The sequence below is a fragment of the Dipodomys merriami genome, unplaced genomic scaffold, assembly GCF_024711535.1.
Source record: "Dipodomys merriami isolate MVZ:Mamm:240054 unplaced genomic scaffold, mDipMer1.0.p SCAF_46, whole genome shotgun sequence".
In the NCBI taxonomy this organism is placed as follows: Eukaryota; Metazoa; Chordata; class Mammalia; order Rodentia; family Heteromyidae; genus Dipodomys; species Dipodomys merriami.
The window spans coordinates 312,496-337,821 of record NW_027206024.1 but is presented as its reverse complement, the minus strand read 5'-3'; positions in this window follow the sequence as shown (position 1 = coordinate 337,821).

Sequence of the window (25,326 nt, the reverse complement as noted above, 5' to 3'; positions counted from 1 at the left end):
GCAACAGTTGTGATCCATAACCCAGACCTTCTCCACATCCGACTCCAACAGGGTAAATTCCTTCTAAGTCTAAGGGGACCACCATTCTTAATTATACTCAATTCCAATATGCCAATCATTGACATAAAATGAACTATTGCTTTCATATAGACCACATATATTCTCCTATATGCTTTAAAACATCTGTAGTTTACATATACCAAACATTATTTTGTAAGGGATCATAACAACAATCACAAAAAAAGGTCTGTACATATCAGCACAGTTCCAAGCAACTTTTTGGAATAACTCTGAATTGCATTCTTTGGACCCAGAGATACAGAACTTAATAAGACAAAAGAACAATCGTATGAAATTAAAAGTTCCATTTATAATTTGATGGTGTTAATTCAGCCCAGTAATAAGTAATAAGTCAGAAATAGGATTATAATGAAATAATAGGCCCTAGCTAGCATATGAAGCCCTGGATTCAAGAAGGAACATAAGAAAAAAGGAAGGCAAGGCCAGACAAAGGCAAGGGCATGGGCAAGGACAAGGGCAAGGTCAATGCCAAGGCAAATACAAGGACAAGGTAAGGACAAGAGCAAGGACAAGGGCACGGGCAAGGATAAGGGCAAGGGCAAGGCAAGGGCAAGGGCAAGAACAGGGACAGGGACAAGGACAAGGGCCAGGACAAGGACAAGGACAATGGCAAGGGCAAGGAGAGTGCAAGGACAAGGACAAGGGCAAGGGCAAGGACAAGGACAAAGACAAGAACAAGGACAAGGACAGGGACAAGGAGAAGGACAAGGGCAAGGACAAGGACAGGGACAAGGACAAGGACAAGTATAAGGGCAAGGACAAGGGCAAGGACAAGGACAAGGGCAAGGACAAGGATAAAGGCAAGCATGGGCGAGGACTAGGGCAAGCACAAGGGGAAACAAGGGCAAGGATATGGACAGCGACAAGGATAGGGACAAGGACAAGGGCAAATACAAGGACAGGGACAAGGACAAAGACAAGGGCAAGGGCAAGGACAAGGGCAAGGACAAAGACAAGAACAAGGACAAGTACAGGGACAAGGAGAAGGACGAGGGCAAGGACAAGGACAGGGACAAGGACAAGTATAAGGGCAAGGACAAGGACAAGGGCAAGGACAAGGATAAGGGCAAGCATGGGCAAGGACTAGGGCAAGCACAAGGGAAAACAAGGTCAAGGACATGGACAGCGACAAGGACAGGGACAGGGACAAGGACAAGGGCAAAGACAAGGACAGGGACAAGGACAAAGACAAGGGCAAGGGCAAGGACAAGGACAAGGGCAAGGACAAGAACAAGACTCAGAGTTTGGAGTGCCTATATACCAAGAGTAATGCCCTGGGTTCAAACCCCAGTACTGCCAAAAAATAAATTTAAAATAAGTGATCGGGGCACCCCATAATCCAATCCCTAGGGAAAATGAGTGGCTGAAGGCCAGCTGGCCAATTCTTACAGAATCCCGGGCCAAGTGGCTATGATGCAGACCGGGTTTCTGGGCAGCCCAGGGCAAGGATTCAGTTGGGCTGACCTCAGGCCAGCCCAGTGCACTTTGATATCATTGAGTCCTCCTCTCCCCCGCCTGCCCTCTACCATTTTCCCCACCCCCCTGCCCTCTCTCTCTGGCCTACCTGTCCCCCTCCAGCCCCCTGCTATCCTCCACGACCCCTCATGTCCTCGTCCTCTTCACGTCCCATCTCCCCATCCCCCACTTGTCCCCTTCCTGCCCCCCCATTCCCCTCTGCCTCCCTACCTTTCCCCCTACACTCCCCCTCGTCTCCCCTCCTGTCCCCCTCCTGTCCCCTCCTCATCCCCTCCTCTCCCCCTACAGTCCCACTAGCGTCCCACCTGCTCCCCTCCCCTTCCTTCATCCCCCTCCCCGGCAACCCCTGACCCTTCCTCCCTTGGCCGTCCCATCCACCCTGCTCCATCAAAGGTCGCCGTGGATCTCTGGCCTTGCTGCCAGCTTGCTGGCCAGCTGAGGTCTGGAGGGAGCAGGACTTGAACAGAAGGAAGCACCCGGTGCTGGCCACCCTGGCTTGATCCAGAGACCCTCGGGCGCCCCTAGACGGGACTCGAAGTGTTAGAGTGTTAGAAGCAGACTGGGTCCAGAAACAAGTCGGAACCAGGGCCAAAGTCGGACTAGGGGCTGAGTCTGTCCGGGATCTCAGAGCAGCCTAGGACCAAGGGCTGGGATCCAGACCCGGATCAGGCCAGGGACTGCCTGGGGCGGTCCTTGGGCTGGCCCCTGGCACCTCCTGGCAGGGCTCACCATGGCTGCTCCAGGGCTGACGCCTCCCTCCCTGGCCTCTCTGGGCAATGCCCCTCCTGTCAAAGCTCACCTCTGAGGCCACTCCTGGCTTGGCACCTCTGGAAAGAGCTCACCTCCGTGGCTGCTCCCAGCTGGGGGCCCTCATACTCATGGCTCCCTGCAGCCCTCACCTCAGAGGCCAATCCCTGGCCGGGATCCCGGCTCCCAGCTCTGGGCAGTGCTCACCTCAGCAGCCACTCTGGGCTCCAGGATTCTGGCTGGGCTCACCTCAGTACATGCGGATACACCGGGGCCCCATCCACGGGTCTCAGGATTCACTCTTGTGCCCCAGACTCAAACAAATGGCCAGAAAAGATGGATTCTCTGTTCTACAGTAGTATGGCAAAGCCTCTCCAGCCACCAGATGAATGAGGTCTGCCAGGGTGGGCCCATGAACCTAAGACAAACCCTGGGCCCTGAGGCCCTGCCTTGGGTGTTCCCGCCAGATGCTCTGGGGAGGCAAGGAGAAAGGATGGGCAGAGGGCGGCCAGGGCCCGGGGCTGGTAGGAGGTAGGAGCCACCTGGGGTCCTGGGGACCAGAGCAGGTTGGAGGGTTTGAAGGATGTGAACAGTCACCCGCCAAGGAGCCATTAGGCCGCTTCCGGTTTCTTTGACTGTGGTGGACAATGTTCTACCGACATGGGTGTGTCTACCCCTGCCTTCACCTGTTGGCATGCACTGGGATCTAGCGGTGCACACCATCTCCCCACACTGCCACTCTGCAAACTTTAGGGACATGCTAAGCACATCACTTCTTAGAACCTAGCACAATCAGCCCTGTTTGTTTTTGTCACTTTAATAACTAGTGATTTTGATCCACAGTTCCCTAATTACTGGTATTGGGCATCTTCTCCCTGTACCTCTCATGATATCCACAGGGCCTTTTGTGACCTGTCAGAAGCATTTTGCCCAATTTTTATCATGTTAGTTATTGTTACTTTCAAATAGTTTTAGAGAAGAGTTTTGACTTAACAAGTCCATTTTTGTGCACAGCACATCTTGTACAATCATTTCCCTTCCTCCACCTATCCCAGTTGGGATAGGTATGAGTATATTGAGATTCCATGGCATAACCCCATCAAAAAGCTAACAGTTGAATAAAAGTGAGTATCTGGAAACTGAAATTTGTCTTGACTAGAGGATGTGGTTGCTAATTGGAGGGGAAGTGAATGGAGATAAGAATGGTGGGAAAATGTACACATCAGCCTTGCCTCCATTTTCAGCTTCATAGGGATCCACTGCCCTGTCCTCTGTGTGTCATCTGGGCCTCAGAAGGAAACTAAATGGACCATCATGTATTTCATAATGGGTAGGAAGAGCTAGATAAAACATTTCTTAGTATCTTCTGACCTCCATGCTCCATGTTTTGTACACTTTTCCTTTACCCAGGAAATTTCTGGCACCTGGGTGTGTTTTTCTCTGCTGAGCACCAAAGCATCCCTTCAGGAAAAGATTTGCTAAAATTCTTTGCACTTTGGTGTGACTGGCTTCTGCTACCTCTGAAGACAGTACTCCAAGATGAGTCCTAACTTGTACCAAAAGTTTTCTTCTGGAGAGACATTTCTAAACTCGAAACTGAATTGGAGATGATCTTTAAGGGACAGGAAATACTTTCTTTTTGAATCTTCCTAGCATCCAGATTATCAGTGATCAGTCAAAGCCAAAAAATGCATTTTCTTAAGAGTATAGGGTTTGATGCATCATAGGTCCAAGTAAATATAGTGACGACTTTTTCCACACATAAGTAAAATACCAAAAGAAAGATAAAGCTCATAAGCATATATGACATTATCTTTAAAATGTGATACCTAGGCAGTACTCAGAGGCAAGTTTATAGCTCTGAGCTCCTACATCAACAAATTGGAGAGATCTGAAATCAACAATTTAATGAGACATCTGAACCTCCTTGAAAAAGAGCAGCAACATAAACCACGATCCAGTAGACGGAAAGACATAATTAAAATTAAACTAGAATTAATTAGAATCCAAAAAAACTATAGAAAGAATCAACAAAACACAGAGTTGGTTCTTCAAAAAAATTAACAAAATTGACAGACCCTTAGCAAATCTTATCAGAAAAAGAAGAGAACATACCCAAATAAATAAACTCAGAAATGAGAATGGAAACATCCCCATGGAAACAACCAAGATTCAGAACATTATAAGGGAATACTTCTCAAAACTTTATGCTAATAAATTTGCGAACTTGACAGAAATGGACCTTTTCCTAGCAAATATTGACATGCCAAAACTAAACCAAGATGAGTTAAACCAGCTTAGCAAGCCCATATCAAGCACTGAAATAGAAACAGCAAGGAGAGACCTCCAAGCTAAGAAAAGTCGAGGACGAGATGGTTTTACAGAGGAATTCTACAAGGCCTTCAAAGCAGAGCTCACACTAATACTCCTCCAACTCTTCAATGATATTAAAAGAGAAAGTTCATTACCAAACACATTCTATGAAGCCATCATAACCCTCATCCCAAAACCAGGCAGGGACTCATTAAAGAAAAAGAACTATAGACCCATTTCTTTGATGAACATTGATGCAAAATTTCTCAACAAAATTTTGGCCAATCGACTTCAACAATTCATCCAAAAAAATCATACACCACGATCAAACAGGATTCATTTCAGGGATGCAAAGCTGGTTCAATATACGCAAATCAATATTATTCATCACATCAACAGGAGCAAGGATAAGAACCACATGGTTATCTCAATAGATGCAGAAAAAGCATTCGACAAGATCCAACACCCGTTTATAATGAAGGTTTTGCAAAAATTAGGAATCCTTGGAACATTGCTCAATACAATAAAGGCTGAATATGACAAACCTACAGCCAGCATTATACTTAATGGTGAAAAACTAAAGCCATTTCCTCTTAACTCAGGAACAAGACAAGGCTGTCCACTCTCTCCACTTCTCTTCAATCTAGTATTAGAATGCCTAGCTACAGCAATAAGACAAGATGCAAACATAAAGGGGAACCAAATAGGGAAAGAAGAAATAAACTTTTCCCTCTTTGCAGATGACATGATCTTGTTTTTAAACAATCCCATAGACTCAACTCCCAAATTACTCAAGCTTATACAAAACTTTGGCAAAGTAGCAGTATATAAAATTCACTCCCCCAAAATCAATGGCTTTTCTGTATGCCAACAATGAGAAAAGTATGGCTGAAATTAGGAAGTAACTCCATTTGTCATAGCCCCTCAAAAAATAAAATACCTAGGAATTAATTTAACCAAAGAAGTGAAGGACCTCTATGCTGAAAACTTTAAAATCTTGAAAAAGGAAATCAAAACAGAACTTAGAAAATGGCAAAACCTCCCATGCTCATGGATTGGCAAGATTAACATCGTGAAAATGGCAATACTTCCCAAGGCTATCTACAAATTCAATGTGATACCTATCAAAATTCCAACCTCATTCTTCAAGGAAATAGAAGATGCAATCCAAAAATTCATATGGAACAATAAAAGACCCCGAGTAGCAAAAATGCTCCTCAATGGAAAGAACACTGCTGGAGGAATATCAATACCAAATTTCAAACTCTACTATAAAGCCATAGTAATCAAAAGAGCTTTGTACTGGCATAAGAACAGACCTCAGGACCAATGGAATAGAATTGAAAACCCTGAAATGAACCTACAGACCTATAGCCAAGTAATCTTCGATAAGGGAGCTAAAATAATAGAATGGAAGAAAGACAGCCTCTTCAGGAAATGGTGCTGGAAAAATTGGTTAACTACTTGTAGAAAACTAAAACTAGATCCTTATATATCACCCTGCACCAGAATCAACTCCAAATGGTTCAAAGACCTCGGAGTCAAAGCAGACACTCTGAAAATATTACAGGACGGAATAGGAGAAACCCTAGGTCTCCTTGGCTCAAGCCGAAATTTTCTTAATAGAGACCCGGAAACACAACAAATCAAAGAAAGGTTGGACAAATGGGATTGCATGAAGTGGCAGAGCTTCTGCATGGCAAAAGACATAGCTAGCAAGATCAATAGAAAGCCCACAGATTAGGAGAAGATCTTCACTAGCCATACAATGGACAAGGGTCTCATATCAAGAATATACTTGGAACTCAAAAAATTAAATCCCCCAACAACAAATTCTCAAAGAAACAACTGCCCAATAAATAAGTGGGCTAAAGTCTTGAAGAGAAACTTCTCTGAAGAAGAAATAAGGATGGCCAATAGACACATGAAGAAATGCTCAACCTCCCTAGCCATAAAAGAAATGCAAATCAAAACAACATTGAGATACCAACTCACCCAAGTTAGAATGTCTATAATTAAGAATTCTAACAACAACAGATATTGGAGGGGATGTAGACAGAAGGGATCCTTACTTCATTATTGGTGGATTGTAAACTTGGTCAACCACTTTGGAAAGCAGGATGGAGGTCCCTGAAAAGACTTCACATAGAGCTCCCCTATGACCCAGCAATCCCACTTTTGGGAATTTACCCAAATGTTTACAAACAAGACCACACTAAAGCTTCCAGCACAACTATGTTTATTGCAGCATTATTTACCTTAGCTAAGACAGGGAACCAACCCAGATGCCCATCAGTAGATGAATGGATCAAGAAAATGTGATATATATACACCATGGAATTCTATGCCTCCATCAGAAAGAATGACATTTCCCCATTTGTTAGGAAATGGAAAGGCTTGGAAAAAAATATATTAAGTGAAGTAAGCCAAGCCTAAAGGAACATAGGTCCCATGGTTTCCCTTATTTGCAATATCTACTATATGTATGAGTCAAGCAGGAAAGGTCAGATAATGTGATGTTAGGAAAATGAACCCTTAGATATGTATTTAAATGTTTTTTTCTTTCATGCATTTGTTTCTAACTCATTTATAAGATTATTTCTTTGTAGCTTTGTATGTCCCTCCCCAACATTATAACCCCTGCTTTCACTATATTTGATGTTGGTATAATTTGTGAAGGAGATGGGGTGGACCTGATGCAACTATCAGAAGTACAAGTTGTCATGTCAAAAACAAACTTTACAAGTTTGGTGCGGGGGGGGGAGGGATTGGGAGGGGGGGCGAGGGGGAACCTGGGAAGGCATGTGAAGGGTAAATAAAGGAGGAGACTGCAATGCTTGATAAGAAATGTACTCATTGTCTTGCCCATGTAATTGTAACCCCTCTGTACAATATGTTCACAAAAAAATAACAATTAAAATTTAAAAAATAAAACAAAATGTGATACCTAATGTAGTGCCATATATCTCTATGACCCAGCACTATAGCAATTAAGGTAGGAGAAATGAAAGTTTAAGGCTAGCCTGAGCTGCATAGTAAGACCTCAAATTCAAACAAACAGCCCTTTTAGAAAATTAAGAGGGTTTTAGTTCAAGGGCACACTGTGTATTTGTGATAGAATCACAGGAAAATACCTATGAAAAAGCAAAGAAGAGGCTGAGTAAACATGGAGGCCAAAAAAGGAGTGAGCAATGTAGAGACACTGATGTGCTTGTTGTGAGCATATTTTGAATCGATTACCTTCCATTAGGACTTCCTGCAATGATGGAAGTGTTTTCAGGTTCAGATTCCAGGATGGCCATCCTCAGCCTCACTTGGCCTACTGGGCAAAGAAAATCTGGCTAGTGTGACTAAGCAAGTGGATTTTAATCTTGAGGGATGTGAACTTATTTAGCTACCCAGAACTAGTAGTTTACACATTGTAAACTGTAGTTATAAAAACCATTGCTTTTGCCAACTGCAATTCTAAAAATATTTTGTTAATAAACACTCTTGATAGGGAAATGATAGAACTACCAATATTTCACAGCTTTCAAGATGCAAACAGCTTATTTATTGAAAAGATGATTTCTTTTTTTTCTTTTTTTGTGAAAATATTGTACAGAGGGGTTACAATTACATGGACAAGATAATAACTACATTTCTTATCAAGCATTGTAGCCTCCTCCTTTGTTTCCCCTTCCCATCCCATCCTCTCCCTGCAACCAACCCTCCTGCCCCAGCAAAGTTGTAAAGTTCGTTTTCAACAAAACGACTTGTATGTCTCATTGTTGCAATGGGTCCACCTGTATCCCCATTTAAACGATTTGTTTTTTCCATTCCCCGCCACAAATTATACATCATCAAGTACAGTGAAAGCATGGGTTATACCGTTTGAGAGGAACATACAAAGCAACAAAGAAATAAACTTATAAATGTGTTAGAAACAATCGCATGAAAGTAAAAACATTTGGATACATATCTTAGGGTTCATTTCCCTAACATCAACTTATCTGAACTTTTCTATTGACTCAGACATATACTAGTTATTGCAAATAAGGGAAACCATGGGACCTATGTTTCTTTTGTCCTGGCTTACTTCACTTAATATAATTTTTCCAAGTCTTTCCATTTCCTAAAAAATGGGGCAATGTCATTCTTTCTGATGGAGGCATAGAATTCCATTGTGTATATATATACCATATTTTCTTGATCCATTCATCTACTGATGGGCATCTGGGTTGGTTTCATATCTTAGCTATGGTAAATAAGGCTGCAATAAACCAAGTCGTGCTGGTAGCTTTAGTGTTGTCATGTTTGTGAACATTTGGGTAAATGTCCAAAAGTGGGATTGCTGGGTCATAGGGGAGCTATATGTGGAGTCTTTTGAGGAACCTCCATCCTGCTTTCCAAAGTGGTTGAACAAGTTCACACTCCCACCAACCACTTCTGTCCACATCCCCTCCAACATCTGTTGTTATTAGAGTTCTTGATTATAGCCGTTCTAACTAGGGTGAGCTGGTATCTCAATGTTGTTTTGATTTGCATTACTTTTATGGCTAGAGAGATTGACCATTTCTTCATGTGTCTATTGGCCATCCTTCTTTCCTCTTCAGAGAAGTTTCTCTTTAAGTCTTTAGCCCACTTATTTATTGGGGAGTTGTTTCTTTGAAGATTTGTTGTTGGCGGATTTAATTTTTTGAGTTCCAGGTATATTTTAGATATGAGACCCTTGTCTGTTGTATGGCTAGTGAAGATCTTCTCCCAATCCGTGGGCTTTCTATTGATCTTGCTATGTCCTTTGCCATGCTGAAAACATGATTTCTGACTGACTCATCTCCTGCTCCAACCCATTACCCAGTTTTCATAGCCTTGGTGTCTTTCACTGGTTTCTAGAATGACCCTTCAATACTGGATTTTGGAACAAAGTGGCTGAACTTACCTCTCCAGGAGATAGTTTTCTGCCTGCTCAATGAGAGGACAAAGCAGTGGCATCAAGGCACCCATGTTATTAATGAGCTGCTTTTCCAGGGGTGACAACTCTGTCTGTGAGTGGTGTTGACTCTTAGGAGCATTATTTGATCTTGCATGAAGATCTATTTCCAAACATGCAAGAGATGTGGTTTTCTTCAGTATGCTTGGACTCATACCATTGCTTAGAGAAAAAAAAATACAAGCTGTTAGGTGTCAGAATGCCACACAGGGCAAATAAAGGGTGAATGTATAAAAGGTGTCTTAGAGTGACAAAATCCTGAAGAGGAGAAAAAAGTGTAACAAAAGTTCTGATCTTATCACCCCATTGTTTCCTAGACCAGTGTGATCCTGTCAATCCTTCTTCGAAGTTGGTGAGGGCACAAGAGGGCTTACTGATCTCATAGTAGCTAAACTGGACTATATATGACACACTTGTAATACTGAATATCAACAGGGAAGTCATCAGGCATAAAATTCTGTCTTTAGGGAAGGTGACATTGATGGATTCCACCCACACTTGAAGATAATCTATCAGAATGAAGTTGTCATCCTTGGTCTGCATGGATTTGCTAGAGCTAGAGGAAATCTCTTTCAGGTCATCTGTAACTGATGACCAAGGATCACAGATTGGGGGGGGCTCACTATGGACTTGTACAGAATGATGTCATTGTTCAAATCTGTGTACATACTCATCCTGAAAGAATTTGGCTGCATGGAATGTAACTCTTACACAGAGACTCACAACTAGAAAGTGATTCCTACTCGGAGCTTGTGGTCCTTTCTGTAGAAAAATTTGTACCTTCTCAATATTAAAATAAAACCTGAACAGACAACTCTAGGGCTCTCTCATTCCGTGTTTCAGCTCTTTGTCAAGAGCCGTGCCTTTGGCTGCGTGGTGCTTCAGTCTTAGGGCTGCAGACAGAAGGGACACTGTGGGAAGGTCCTGGGGAGAGCGGTGGACATTCGGTGTACTTTCTGATTATGCATGAGAATGGACGAAAAATGCTTTGAAGTTCTTTATACTGTACCCAGACCCTTTACCTCATTCCTGTTTGGTTGTTGCCATACACTACAAATGATCAGGAAAATGCCTGCCAAATGAGATGACACAGATGAGTGTACCATACTCCATCGTGGCACGTGCCTTCAAGTGTCCATTTTTATGTTTGACAATAGTCACACTGCCTGTTTTTACCCCTCACCCCCCCCCCGCCCGCCTTGTTTCCTGCTAGCTGTGGGGCTTAAACCCAGGGCCTGGGAACTGTCCCTGAGCTTTTCTGCTCCAGGTGAGCACTCTACCTTTTGATCCACAGTGCCACTGGAGATTTTCTGGAGCTTCATGAGAGGCGGGAGGTGTCATGGCTACTGCGTGGCAGCAGCAGAGGTTGGAGGGGAGCGGGCTGAACCTGGTCCCACCCTCCAACAGCCGGGCCATTGGGGAGGAGCCCTCGAGCATCCTGGGATCCCTGGAGCACCCTGGAGCATCCTGGAGACCCCTGGAGTATTTCGGGGAGGACTGGGACTGCCGTGCAGGGATGGGCACCTTTAGTGCTGCCTCTTTTGGCCTCCACACCCTCAGAACTTGGAAGCCCGCTGGCCTCTGTGCCCCTGAATCCTGGATGTAGCCTAGCCTCAGCACAGAGCTAGTCTGTCCTGGATGCCTTCACCCTGGGCCCCAAAGCCATTCAGAAAGGGGTCAGGCTGTCCTGCTTGTCCGAGTGCTCATCTGAGCCTTGTCTAGGTCTTTACACTGGCCATTCAGGCCACAGACCCTGGTCCTGCACTGCCCTGGGACCCAGCCACAGATGGCCCGGCCCCTCTGCCTGGTGGACCCCGAGACTGTCATAACCCATAGGCCCTGGTAGTCAGCAGGGGCCTGATAGTTAGCGCAACCCCTGGTCAAGCCTGCTGGAGGGGGCAGGCATCAAGAGGCAAGCATCACTGATCTACAGACTGGGGCCTCACAGACTGATCTTCACACACCCACGCTCGGCACACCTGGCCACTGGACAGAGCTGGACATTGAGGTTCTGACGTCACTGCCCCACCTGGTGCTGCAGGAGGGACATGCAGCTGAAAGGTGCATGTCAGGCCACCAAAAGAGGGTGTGGAGGCTCACATGGCGAGCTGCCTATTGGGATTGGACAGGGGGCAGCTTGGGGGATGAGCATGAATGGTGGCTTGAAACCATTATTGGGGGAAGGCAGCAGCCTATTTGGGTATATATAGGCTGAGTGCTCTGAGGTCATGGGAACTTAGGGGGTAAACAGTCCACACGGAGGAGACCAGGAGTTCTGGGGGAGGGGAGTCCAGTGCAGACAGAGACTTGAGGATAACAGGAGTACTGAGGAGAACAGTCCGGAGCAGATTGGGAGTCCCAAGGGGAGGAGTCTGGAGCAGACCTGGAGTCCTGAGGGGAGGAGTGTAAAGGAAAACCCTGAGTTTTGAAGGGAGTAGAGGAGGGAGTAGGGGAAACCTTGTTGCAACACAGCAGGGTGGGCCTGTGGAGGCCATTTGGGGCCTCCTCTGGAGGTCATTTGGGACCTCCTCTGGAGCTCATTCGGGGCCTCCTCTGAAGGTCATTTAGTGCCTTTTCTGGAGGCCATGTGGGACCTCACTCTAGAGAGGCTTGTGGAGAGGCACCTCCTAGAGCAGAGCAGGGCAGGCCTGTGGAGAATGGAGAGGCCTGCAGTGGAGGAGGACGGGAAAAGCCTTCCCCTTTGGAGTTTCAGAGCTTTGGAGCTTTGGAGGTCTGAGGTTTGGAGGTTTGCAGACCTACTAATTGGTGGTTTGCAGAGCAACTAATAAAGGTGGGAGGGTTGGGGCTGCCCACTGGAGGCTTGGAGGTTTGGTGGTTGAGGCGGCTCTTGGTTCTGGGTATCTAGCCGAGGACAAGGTAGACTCAGGACCCCTTTCTGGTGTAAATAGTGTAAACTAACTTCTTTTGTTCAAATTCACTGTGCCTCTATGGATTGTCTTGCTCTCAGGACGTCATAGGTAGACCTGTTCTGGCACACAGCTTCTGGCTTTGTGCTTTCTGAGGATCTTGCAGGCCCTTGGTCCCTTGCCTGGACTTGTCTAGGTACTAGGATCATCTACGCTGTTTCCACACTCCATTTTGCTCAGGTTCTCCTGAAGTGGTCAGAGTTGCAACTCTGCCTCTAAGGCGTCTGTCCCACTGGGACATCCAGAGGACCCTTCTGCAGGTAGACTTACTAGGGGACTAGCACAGCTGGATTGTCATTGGAGGGCATGCTTCCTGGACAGTGTGTAAGTTTCTCCTGCAAAAGGCATTTTATTTGTCTCATTTCTTAAATGAATTGTCTGTTCTCGGTGCTCTGCATACTTTTATTGAGTTGTTATCTTTATTGGTGTTGATTTTTCCACTATCTTCCTTTCAGAGACAAGTCTTTCATTAAGAAATTTCTAATGGCAACAGTGCCAGCCAGTCTGTGGTTTGCCTTTACATTTTCTTGAGTGTTACTATTGAAATGTAATTTATCTTCTATGAAATGAATAGTTTCAATATGTATGCTTTAGCAGCATTTAGTGTATCCAGAAGATTGTACACAGGGACTGTTGTTAACCAGGTTAGGCAGGTTAACCAGGAAAGGCATTCATCATTCCTTTTCCCCTCGGCCCCTTGTAGCCACTGCTCTGCTTTCTGTCTCTGTGACTTGCTACTCCATCTTAAATGGGTAAAACATATAGCAGTATGGCTCTTTCACTTGGCATGGGGTTTTCAAGCTTGTTCTTGAATTTTTGAGATAAGGCATTACCATCCAGTGTATTGCCCAGGTTTGCTTTTAATTCATAGTGCTCCTATTTGCTGAGGTTATAGGCTTGTGCCACCACTCCTGGCTTTTTTATTCTTATTTTTAAGTCATATCAGACATTTTACTTAAGATGAAATAAACAGCTTACCGAAGTGAACTCCAAGAAGTAGAAACAAGAAGCTCTTTATTTTACTTTTTGCAATTCTTGTGTTTTTCTGGTTCCCCCCACACCTTTTGCCTCTGTTTTTGATATCTGTACATTTTGTCTTGTATGAAAGTTTATCTAATTTGTGGAGGGGAAGGGGAACTACAGAAACGATGAGAGAAAGGGTGAACTAATTCAGCAGTGATACTCATTAGATGTTGGAAATGCCTTTATTGTGATTAAGTGATTTCATATATTTCACAAATTTCACAGTATTGTGAAATAGTTATAATTAAAGTCACAAACACACTTTAACCTTCACAAGGCAAATGGTCATTATCGTGGTCTATAATGTTTGAATTCTATGAGTTTTGACAATACAACTATTTCTTCCACATTGGGTGATATGTACATTTCTTTCCTTTTGCTTAGTGTAAGCTGTTCCCTCTTTCTTTCTCCATCGCTCCCTCCCATGGCTGCCCTTGAGTTGCTTAGTTTATTTTCATCAATGTCCATTGCAGCTGATGGGCCCCTCTGTTGTATATTTTCCTGTTTCACTCTGATTCTGTGTCTTCCTTCTAGCTTCCCTCAGATTTGCATATATATATAATGTCAAGTACATTGAGTCATTTAGAAATGATAAGACGAATTGAGTGGAGATCCTTTGTTTCTTGAGACCTGTTTACTTGGTCATATCTGCTTGCATTTTGGATTTAACTGCTTTCAACCATGCATTCTTCTTGGTTAGAGGGAAGGTTCTGTTGTAGGTGTTGTTCTCTGGGAGGGAAGGAGGATGTCTTTTGTGGAGTACTCATGCTTTCCCTACAAAAAATAAACTGAAATGTATTAGATTACCTGAATAGATTTATTTACAATAAAATCAGAGTCTGCTCCCAAGAAAGGTATCATCAGACCTCTATGTTCTGCCTGTTCAATGCCACTGGACAGCTGTTGAATAATTGATCCAGGCTGATACTACATCCTGTACATCATAGAGGTTGCCTCATTTCCCAGACTTTGTGTTAGAACAGCTTCTTGAGTTGTTCATTCCTGTTCAGGGATCTAACTTGCCATGTCACTGCTGTTCACTCATCTATTTTGCAACTTCTGAAGGCTTTTGATGTGAGGTCCTTTTTATATTTTATCTTCAGGGGTAAGCCTCAGAGATCAGGAAAGCCTTTACTCCTGCCTTATTGCTACTACGAATATTTGGTCCTGGAGCCACTGTCTTGAGCTAAAGTCACTGTTTTTCCCTTTTCTATAGTGTGTGTTGTGTGTGTGTGTGTGTGTGTGTGTGTGTGTGTGTGTGTGTGTGTGTGTGTGTGTGTGTGTGTGTGGTGTGTGTGTTATTTTGTTTTGTTTGCCAGTCCTGGGGCTTGAAATCAGGGCCTGGGCACTATCCCTGAGCCTTTTTGCTCAAGGCTGGTGCTCTATCACTTGAGTCACAGTGCCACTTCTGGCCTTTTATATGGTACTGAGGAATAGAACCTAAGGCTTCATTCATGCTTGGCAAGCCTATACCACTAAGCCACATTCCAGCACTTTCCTGTTTTATACAAATCAAAAGCACTTTATTTGCAGTCTGTTTTTCCACTTTATATTGTAGATTTCATAGTTTCAAATACTACATAAAAGTTTGCCTCCCTTCTTCCTTCCCCTCTTCTACACTTCTCTGCCCTCTTGTCTCCATTTCTGCCCTCTGTGTCCTTTTCTTCCCTTTGTGCTAGGAATCAAACCTAGGAAGTTATGCATATGATACCAACTGCTTGCTCCAGTAGTAGCAGTTTTAGGTGTGACTAGTAAAAGGGTGCTAAGTTTATTTCCTCCACTGTAGACCAGACCCACAAAGTGCACTAAGTTCTATAGGCATCCTTAGAAGGTTTAATCCTCCCTACCTTTTGAGATTGGTTTCCATGAAGCAGAGTAAGTCCATTTTAAGCTGTTTTCTTTTCTTTTTTTATTTCGCAGGGCAGGGGCAATTCTGGGGGGTTGAACCTAGTGTCTTGCACTAGGTAGGTAATTAGGTGCCCTACTTATGGAGGTAGGGCCTCCCAGCCCTTTTGCTTTATTTTCTGAATAGGGTTTTGGGGTTATTCTTGGACCTCTGTACTCTTGTTTATACATCCTCCATAACTGGAACAACAGGCATGTGCCACCACACCAGTTTTTCTTGAGGTGAGGGCTTGTGAATTTTTGACTGGCCTTGAATTACTGTCCTCTTGATCTCCACCTTCTGAATAGGAAGGATTTCAGGTGTGGTCTACTGTCCCTGTGTCCACTGAAGTTTAATCACTGAATCAAGGCTGGGGCAAAGCTATCGTCCATCTAGGAGCAAGTCAGAATATATGAAGATCTTTGAAGTATTTCTGGTTTTTGTTTTTCAATTTTTAGGTTTGGTTTGTTGTGTGGTTGCTTTGTTGCTCTGTGATTTGAATTCAGAGCACTGTGTTGGTAGGCATTTTCTGAGTCAGGTACTTTAGTCTTGGGTCTAATGTTGCTTCAGTTTGTTTTGAGATAGGATCTTGTGCTTTTGTGGAGGCTGGCCTGGCCTACAGTCTTCTTTATGATCCCTACATATCTGCATGACAGACATGGACCTCCCTTCTAAGCTTTTACTGTGAGAAATGAAGACTCACGACCATTTTACTCTGGCTGGCCTTGAAGTGTAATGCTCCTGATCTCTGCCTGCCAAGTAGCTGAGATTACAGCTTGTGCTACTACACTTAGCTATCTTTGGTATTTTCAAACAATGATAAAGCCAATTAAAACAATATCTTCTTGTTACCTTCGCCATGAGTCTGCAGAGTTGTAAAGAACAGGAGTGATCAGACTCTTCTCCCACCTTCACCCTTCAGCGTACAGGAGTGTACTTTGGCACACAATCATGAGTCTTACCTGCCCAATTTTGAGGCAACGTGGAGTTTATGTAGGATCCTTCTCTACTCATGGGCTTTCTCCCTGACCCTGAAATCCGGTCCTGTCCTTTTTCCCAGGGTCCTTAGATTAGGAGAAGCTGTGTTCACTGGAAAGGCAGGATATATAATCTTCAATAATTTAGTGCATTAACCAAGCCTTATTCTGATAACCTGTTCATAGAGCTGACTTCTCTGTTTAGCCTGTGTGGCATATCATAAGCAAGGTCAGTCTAATCTTTGATAGCCTTGAATGCACTTCTCAATCAAATTCCCCAATTATTGACTATTATGAAAGAGAGGGGAGGGGGCTGAGATGATTAGGACCAAATGAAGATACCAGTGTATGTGTCTTGAGAGTATAAAAGTTTTGCACAAGAAGGTGACACACTTTCAAATAAGTGCACATAATACTTGTTTCATGCACCTGTCTATTGAGACTTGTTTAGAATCTAGCATATTAATGTATGTATCAGATTAAAGTTATCATGTGCATTTTTCTCATTTATTTTGATAAAATCTTTTTTCTAACAGTCCTCTTGCAGTACCACCTTTGGGCAGACCATGCTATGGAAAACCACAAATCTGGAGTACCAGTCAGCACTCCAGAAGACTTGGTAAGATAAGGTGATAGGTGTTTTTGGACACTTGTAATTTTGAATGTTGTAAATTAGATTTGTGCTGTCTTCTTGGGAGGGATTGGAGTGATTTTTTTTGACAAGACAAGATTACTCCAATCTAGTTTTAGATCATTGGTACTGTTTCTTTTAAGTAATCTTTACCATTAGTCTCTGATAGGGATATCAGCTATCTTCATTTCATAGAGAAAGAGACTGACACCTACAAATATTTTAAAACAGCAACTACGGTTAAACCTTAGGTAGGATGTGATAGGAAAGATTTTGTATTTGGAACCAGAAGCTTTTTATACAGTGGATACACAGGCACACAATCAATACAGACTTCATTGTTTGGAGAGGTAAATGGTTAATCTTCATGTTCCCATGAAAAATTAATGGTAAATTGTAGGCATTTAAGACAATCTGAAAATGGGAGTCAAGCAAAGTTCTCAATGTGGGCTTCTACAGAAATCCAGTTGAAATTAAAAGAAAGCTTAAAGACTGATTGGTAAAGTCCATCCTGTTGACTCTGATAATCAGAAGAGTCAGGTTACAAAAGAGATACTATTCTGAATTGTTAAAGAGAAGCAGAAGATTGAGAACCACAAATTATGTAGCAGGATGGCAGAAAAGCTTTGAGAAATCAAGTTTCAAGAAAGCTTATCTGAAAAGTGAGATGCATGTAGTGCAAGTTTTGATGTGAGAGCAGAAGTAGATTGATGTCAGAGCTCCAGTACACAGGCAGAATAAAAGGAATTTCTCCTTTACTCAATCTTCTTTAAAAAATTCTGTTGTGTAAGAACTAGATCATATTCATTCACATGAGGAATGGCCATCTTCTTAATTGAGTCCACTCATTTTGATGATCATCTCATTTGTTATCATCTGGCCAGATGCAGCCAGATATAATGTTCAACCAAGTAAAGGGCACACTATGGTTCAATTGCATTTACTAGTATCATTATCTGTCAGAACATGGATGCATGGTGGATCTTTTTATTAGCTCAGAAGCTTTCATCTTATCAATCTTATGACACCTCCTTTTCCCCTTCCCTTCCACTTCCCCTTTCTCTTTCCTCTTTCCCCTTTTGCTTTTCCCCTTCCTACTCCACCTCTCCCTTTTCCCTTCTCTTCCCTTCTTTTCCTTTTCTTTTCCTTTACCTTTTCCCTTTCCTAGTCCTAGCCTCTTTGTCCTTTGCCTTGCCTATGCTTTGAATTTCCTTTTGAGTTTGCTTTTATTCTTGGCACTGCTCCCACCTTTTCCTTTTCCCTTCCCTTGCCTTTGTCTTGCCTTTTTCTTTCTTATGTTCAATCTCAAACCCAGGACCTCATATATGCTAGCTAGTGGCCTATCATTGAACTACTTCCCCAGCCCTAACTTAAATTTATTATTAGGCTGAATTATCCCTTCAAATTACTTTCATTTTCATACAATTTTTCTTTTGTCTTAGTGGCTTCCATATCTCTGGGTTCAAAAAATGTAGTTCAAAATTATTCAGAAAAGATACTTGCAACTTTGCTGACATTTTTAAACCTTTTTTCTTGCATGATCCCTTTAAATAATACTGTATAAGGCATTTAACATAATGCTTACATTATATTAGGTACAAGTAACCTACAGATCATTTAAAGCACATAAGAGTATGTATATAGGCTATATGAAAATAGGCTGTTTTAAATAAATGACTGTGAATATCATTTGATTTTGATATTATTAAGAATGTTACACCCTTGTAGACTCTGAAGGAATTTACCTTGTTCTAGATGAATGTGGGGCAATTTCTGGATTATGGATTTTGTTTCAGGGATGTTCATGTGGCTTATCTGGTCTTAGGCATGTGATTGTTAGGAATTCTATGGGGGGAATGCCTCCCCAATCCCATCGGCTTCTGTCTTAGACTAGAAGAGACCTTATGAGGAAATGAGATAACATGAGGAAAAGAAAATCTAGAGACCATGACTAAGAAGCTTCATTTCCTGTGTTTTGTGGAAAAACCTAGGCCCATAAACACAGAATTGAGCTGTGAATTGAGGTGAATCAAGTGTGTGGTGCTGCGGTTTAGTTGTATGCTACCCTTATGAATGGTCATCAGCTTCTCTTGGTAAATCAATCATTTTTCCAAAATGCAGATCTAGATATGATTTTTCATCTGTTTATGAATAGGTATGCTTTCTTATCTGGTTATGAAAATGTTGGCTCCAACATCCAACAAAAGCCCTGCAACCAACAGCAAAACACACAAACAAAAACAAGGCAAAACAAAACAAAAATCTTGTCTTTAAACTGCTCTCCCCTACAATGGTCAGTGTTTAGTTGTAGAACATTAGTGTTTTTAATGTTATTTCTCGATATAAAACCCAGGCCTCACACATGTTAGGCACTTTCTCTAACATGTCTCCAGCTTTTTTTCACTTTTTTGATTTTTCAGATAGGCTTTTTCATTTTTGCTTAGGTTTAGCTTTGTCTTACAGTATTTTTACCTACACCTTCCATGCCACTGGGTTTACAAGTATGGATCAGCAGGCTGAACTTGTTTATGATGGAGTGTCACTTTTTCTTGGCTGTCATCAAACTTCTGTATTTCCAATCTCTGTCTCTTGATAAGCTGGGGTTATAGATATGCATCAGCATGCCTGATTGGAGACTTTTAAGTGTTCAAATTATTTTTAAGTTTTAAAATGATGGGTACTGCATTTTGAAGGTGAAGGACATAGGTTAGTGGCTAGACTAGGGAATGGAAAAATGCCAAATCACACAAAGGTAAAAAAATGTGACTTTGATCAATGTCAACATGAAAAATTGGCAATTTGGGCATGTGCTGGAATGATAGAGTAAGTGTAACTTTGCTTTATGTCATTTGGATGAACATTTCTGCTGATAAGTACTAGAGAATGGCAAGTAAACAGGAATAATGGTAAAGGATCCTAACATAGTATGAAGAGATGAAAATGTTCATCATACATCCATGCATAATCAGAATTGTACACTGAATTTCCACTGTTCTTCCCCAGAAGCTCCCCACAGTCTGCATTCTTTCTGCATCTCTAAGATGGAAACACCATAGTCTCTAAGGCAAAACCTGGGACAAAGAGATGGAATCATGTAGTAAAGGTCGTCATAACTGTCTTCTGTTCAGATTTATTTGCTTATGAATGTATTTATTTTTATTTACTTTTTGGTTAGTCATATGGCTTGAACCTAGGCCTGAGTGCTGTCCCTCACCTCTTCAGCTCAAGGGTAGCTCTCTACCACTTGAGCCACAGCACCACTTCCGGTTTTCTGGTGGTTTATTGGAGTTAAAATTTTCATGGCCTTTCCTGCCCGGGCTGGCTTTGAACTTTGATCCTCAGATCTCAGCCTCCTGGGTGGCTAGGATTACAGGTGTGAGCCACCAGTGCAGGGCAAGATTTATTTATTTTGTTTTTCCAGTCTTGGGGCATGAACTCAAGGCCTGAGTACTGTCCACTTGAGCCACAGAGCCACTTCTGGTATTTTCTGTTTATTTAATGCTGAGAAATGGAACCCCAGGGCTTCATGCATGCTAGGCAAGTACTCTACCACTAAGCCACCTTCTCGGCCCCATGTTCAGATTCATTTTGATGCTAAGAAGGCACAATGTTTTTTTTTTCTAGAAAATGTTTAAGTGCACTGTAGGAAACTCTTAGTTTTCAGTCTATCCCAGTATAAGAGGTTACATTCTATGTACCCAACTTCTTTTAGCATGTGTATATGCACAGATTTTAACAGTGAAAACATTCTGTACAAGACCCTAGTAAGTTCTCTAAAATCTGTAACTTTAGTGGGATGTGTATATGAGGACTCATTTTTGGATCATGCGGATGACCTAAAAGTGATCCACTCTAGCTCTACCAAGCTTAGATCAAGGATGACAACTTCATCCTGACAGGTGAACTTGTACACACTAGATACATCGTCCTCAAGTATGGATGGAAGACTTTCCCTAAAGACAGGAATTTCTTGCCTGATGACTTCCCTGTAGTTGTTCAGTGCTCAGAGAGTCTCATATATAGTACAGTTCAGCCACTATGAGATCATTAAGCCCTCTAGCACTCTCATCAACTTTGAAGAAAGGCATGGTACGAAGATTTTTGTTACAGGGTTGTTTTCCTTACTTCATGATTTTCTTTGTCACTCTGAGACATCTTTCACACAGTCACCTTTATCTTACCCTGTGTGTCATTCTGAATTTTCTTTTCATTTTCTAAACAATGTTATTTGGTCTAAGCATAGTGAAGAAATATACAGGGGGGGGACACATCTCTTGGGTTGCTAGCAGTAGGGAGATATCCGCGGCAAGATCGAAAAATGCTCCTAAAACAAATGATCCCTTAGGAGTACCACCTCCTCTTTTTGACTCTATCTACCACCTGGAGCAACGCCATCAAACACTCCCCGACAGAGTCATTACCTGTTACTGCCCAGTTGTGTTAAGAAATGGTTTTTCTTTCTTGCTATTTTTTCTAACATATTTATAAGATGATTTCTTTGTTGCTTTGTATGTCCCTTGCCCATGGTATAACTCCTGTTTTCATTGTATTTGATGTTGGTATAATTTGGGTAGGGAAAGGAAAAAAACAAATTGTTTAAATAGAGATACAGATGGACCCATTGTACAAGATGTTATGTCAAAAATCAAACTTTACAACTTTGGCACTGGGCGGTGTGTGTGTGTGGGGAATAAGGGAAGGAATGGTAAGGGGAAACAAAGGAGGAGGCAACAATGCTTTTTAAGAAGTTTACTTATTACCTTGATCATGTAAGTGTAACCCCTATGTATGGTATTTTCACATTAAAATATAATGAAAGGGAAACAGAACAAAAAAGAAAGGAGTAAACCAGTGAGTTCACAAAACTTATCAACCTTTGGTCCTCTGTACAGAGAAAGATTTCTCTACCACTTCTAGGACAGGAACAATTAATCGCTGGAAGAATTACAGCATAGCCTGTCATGCAGTTGGCAGTATGCTAAGGTAGGATCCATCTTCTCCACCTTTACTGGTAGAGAAAGAGGATTCAAGAGTAGGGTCATCTATTCCTTATAGAGACAATAGGGGCAGTCAGGAAAAGCTAACCTCATTTTATTTTCTCCTAAAGACTAGCCATAGATAACCCTAAACCCATACCAACAAAACAGTATGTAAAAGACGGAACTGCCATAAGGGCATTTATTGGAGATGAGAACAAGGTAATGTATTGGAGGTTTATTAGGGGGAAGTTATGAATTATTTTGAGGGAGGAAACTCTTGTCCCTGCAAATGATGGAGGAAAAGATTCCCTTTCAAAAGAGAACCACTCCCAACACACTGCCATTAGGAATGGTAGGGGTAGCCAGAGGCACTTGAAGCACTTGCTGTCTGCAGGTGGGTCTGCTGTGGAGCCCTGGTTCCCTGTATTCCATGGCTGTGAGATGCCTTCGCTCAGTAGTTAGCACACTCTTTGTTGGCTCTTTGCGCCAGCCTGTGCCCTGCCTGTTCTTCTCAAGGTAACTCTCTGTCTAAGACTAGCAGCTTCTTGTGTGTAGGACTTGACACATGCCACTTTACAGCAGGAAGCTTTGTGGGGTGCTTGACCTGGCTACATTCTGTCTGTGTCTGAAGTTCTGCCTTTGGTTGAGATTTCCCAGACTTCATGGGAGATACAAGGGATTCCTGGGGGCATGTGACACCTACTCCATGCCTCTGCCTTTATTTTGCCACTGGGACTTTACCAGTGTCTCTGGTGACTTTCTGATTTTCAGTGTTCCCAGATAAAGAAGCTTTCCCTTTACCTAGGCTTCTGGCCTGAGCGGATGATCATGGAGAACTGCCCTTTCCAAGATAGCTTTCTTGTCATTTGCCATTTTTACCTGTACTAAGCCACTGACAAAAATGTTTCATGTGGTTTCTGAAATGGTTTTCAGGAGGAGGCTGTCCCTTCTGTAACAGAATATAGGATGTCCCCGCAGGTGTCTCCTTTAATGTTTTATTTTGAGGATGGCAGCTCCTCTTCTGAGTTGTGATGTCCCAAGCCATGTATCTCCTCCACCAGACTTGTCTGATTTTAGTGTTGGAGGACTCGTGTCATTGTTACTTTGTGGAAAATTTTTACCTTGGCCCTTGTGGAGGTCACTATGGTGCAACGCTTCTGGCCCTGCCCTCTGCTGATCGTTGTCTTGTCCAGTTGTTCATGCAGTTCATGGGAAGCTGCCATGTCGACACTGGTGATACTAGAGTTTAAAGTAAGTAAAGTCACATTTTTCAAGTTATCTGACTCCAGAGGCTGGTCATCCTGAAGACTCTGGGCCTTTCCTATCTTTCTGCTCTCCAGTTTCAGTTTTAATTCATTGAAAAGTCCATTTTTTAAAGTCTGATAACTCAGACCTTGGGAAACCAATGTATCTATTGGGGTCTTTTTAGTGGTCAGGATACCCTGTGCTTTGCTTTGATTGATAGGTATCACTACGGAAGCTTTGCTCTCATTGGTGATGTTGCTTTTAGCTTCTAATGGAAGATTACAGAATTCCTTTGTCTTGAATATCTCCTTAGAGATATTATATAGGGAAATTTTCTTTGAACATATCCCTTTTTCATCAGTCTTTTGAATGCTTTGTCTAAAAATTTGTTTCTTATCATCTGCATCAGGTGCAGCCACTGCTGTCCTCAGGAACACATTTGGACTGCATATATTGTCTGCTATGGATTGTGTCACACTGGCTTTTTCTAGGACACCATGTGTTGGGTGCAGAAAAGGCCATCTGCCCTCCTTCATTCTATGTAGGTTCTCAATGTACTCGTTGTTGGTATCAGAGAGTAATTGTCTCTGAAACCACTGTTCTTTCTTGCTCACAGGTGAGGCTGAATTTGTTGTTCCCATCTTCTTTGGCTATTAGCAAAAGACTTTTGTCCATGGGGCTGGGATACCCCAAGTTTAGAATATACTCCAGAAAGAGGTGGATGGGGAGGAAAGTTTAGAGTTGGAGCAAACCAAGATGGACCTTCTTTCACATAAGTGGTTTCTATTGATTCCTGGGCCTCCTGGGGAAGACATTGCATTGTCTTCATTTGAAAAAAAAATGTAATTCTGTCTGCCACGATATTTGACTTGCTGGAATCAGGGAAAGAAATATCATGGGGTGTGGCCAGACTTCTGTCCTTCCCTACGAGTGGTGCCAAATCTCTCTGTTTCTTTTGGCTAGGGGATTTTTCACACAAGGGCAAGTACATGCTGTTGGAATGACATGAACCATGCACAGTCCCAGGAACCTGATACTCTTTGATTTCTGTAAATTTCTTGTTCCAATGTACTTCCAGGCATCCTTGAATTGTTTCTGATGCAGAATTACCAGTCGGGTACTAAAATCATTGCCTGACACAATCCCTGTGAAACTTTCAGAATTTGACTCAGACTGACACTGTGAACTATTATGTGGAGCCCCCACTGAGGCATTGGACAGATGGTCTTTGGGGCCAGTCTCTGCACTGTGTCCTTGTTCCTTCCCTACTTCCTCATCTACCAGAGGTATCTCTATGCTCTTCTCATTAAAACTTTAAAGTTAGCTAGATTCAAAGTTTGGATGTTTGCACTTCTGATGTTTAAAGGAGGAAATCCATGAGAGACTCTGACTGCTGTTAGACTCAGAGCTTTGGGGAATTTCTATCCTATGACTTACCAGTAACAGAGACTCCTGGATCCTGGGGGCAGGCCCCAGTGCTGCTGGATGAGCCTCTTTCTGATGCTCTAGTTCTTGCCGCAGGTCACCGGTGAGGGGGAAATTACTAGGAAGGATGGAGACCATAACTTTAGCTTTAGAATACTGTCTGACCAATGGAAGTTTTGGAGCTGGAGAACAAAAGTCTTCCTGAGATCTCTGGACCACAGAGGGTAAATCCTACACATTCTCTTGCTTTTTCTGCAATATATTATGTTCTGGGTGATAAATTTCAGATGGTGTAAGGAGCTGTGCCTCACTCTGCAGTCCATGAAAACAGACTCCAGAAGCCCTAACCTGAGGTTCAGGAGATGGCAGGCCATGGAGCAGAGAGTGAAGCTGGGCCTGTGCCTGGGTTCCTAGAAGATGTTGGTGCAAAGCCTCAGGCAAGACTTGAGATTGGATCTCAGGCAATGGCAGAAGTTTAGGGTCAGGGATTACTGGCGATTTGTGGTCTGTGAAGACGTTGGAGATTATATTGAAGGAGACAAATTTCAAAGAATAGTCACCTAAGCCATAGATAGTGGAGCTTAACGCTCACTCTACAAAGATGGAAGATCCCAAAAGAGTTGCATAAACTTTTGCCGAGAATGG